Below are 1,237 nucleotides of genomic sequence, written 5' to 3' on the forward strand. Positions count from 1 at the left end.
AGTTAAGAGGTCCTGGGTTCAATGTCAAATCACATAGCTTTTATGTGCCTCGCTTAACTTTCAAATAAAATGAGAAGCCTTACCTAAAAGAATGATTCAGAATGACACTGGATGAAGAATGCATGGCAAGCACAGCACCAAGTATCGATGCCATACATTATTACATTTAATAAACAAGTAGAAAAGCAGGTGCATTATTAAATGTTTTCACCGGAGAGCACTCTCCCGCTGGCAGCAGGTGATAGGCCACACCCGCCTAATCAGCGACCGGGTCCCCAGGTTTTTGCGGAAAAAGCCGTTCAAAACTTCCTCCAGCAAAAGCACGTGGGCTCCGCCTCCCGCCCCGGGTCTCCAACAATAACAACAAAAAAGCACTGGAACTCCGGCGCCGGTACCTCACGTGGGGGGGGGGGCGGGGGGAAGGAGGGAGTGTCTTGATTTTTAAATCCATCCGAAATGACCAATCAAAGGCGGCGGTCCTAGAGCGTGGAAGCGGATTGGTCCACCGCTCCTTACAGCGACCAATAGGTTTGGAAGCGAGTTTGGTCGCGACCGGAAGTGGGCGAATCGGGAACGGGTGGCGGCCGCGGGCGGTTTGAATCCGGGTCTGGGCTCCGAGCCGCGGAGACTGCGCCGGCAACGACTCTGCGAGGGGATGTGTCTCCTTTCCGGCCGCTAAGGTGAGCGTCCTGCGTGGGTCCCGGCCCCGCGGCGGGCGTGGGGGGCGGGGAAGGGGATGCCTGTGGGACTGCGCTCCTGGGCCCCGGAGGGGCAGCGGACCGCCCCCTCCCACCTGACCCGCCCGGAGAATCGGGTCCCGGGAAAGCTGTGCTCTCGCGAGGGTCAAGAGACTCCGCTCGGTCCTGAGCTCGCACTTCGGGGGCTCAGTTTCCAAGTCTGTGAGGTGAAGGAATTGGAGGTGAGCGTGTATTTCCTGTAACGAGAGCCAGGGGCTCCCATCTGTAGGCGGACGTGGGTCCTGGTGGCCTGGAGAGATGCGAGCGTGGGTTTTGGCCTGAGCGGCGGCGCTGCTGGTGAGTCGCGAGAGCACGTCCCCCGGTTGCCTTTCCCTTTAAGCGGTTCTCAACCTGTGGCTCGCGACCCCTTTGGGGGTAGAACGACCCTTTCACAGGGGTCGCCTAAGACCATGGAAAACACATATATAATTATATTGTTTTTGTGATTAATCACTATGCTTTAATTATGTTCAATTTGTAACAATGAAAATACATCTGCA

General features: G+C 56.3%; 1 protein-coding gene across 1 annotated transcript in view; it reads left to right on the forward strand.

The window, feature by feature from the left end:
- Positions 1-567: 567 nt before the first annotated feature.
- The window catches only part of CENPF (centromere protein F), a 52,083-nt gene continuing 51,413 nt past the window's right edge, over positions 568-1,237 (forward strand). The window contains exon 1 of the mRNA XM_006772933.2: positions 568-680. The gene's annotated coding sequence lies outside the window, so the exon portion shown is untranslated. The remainder of the gene's footprint in view (positions 681-1,237) is intronic.

The sequence above is a fragment of the Myotis davidii genome, unplaced genomic scaffold (assembly GCF_000327345.1).
Source record: "Myotis davidii unplaced genomic scaffold, ASM32734v1 scaffold362, whole genome shotgun sequence".
Classification (NCBI taxonomy): Eukaryota; Metazoa; Chordata; class Mammalia; order Chiroptera; family Vespertilionidae; genus Myotis; species Myotis davidii.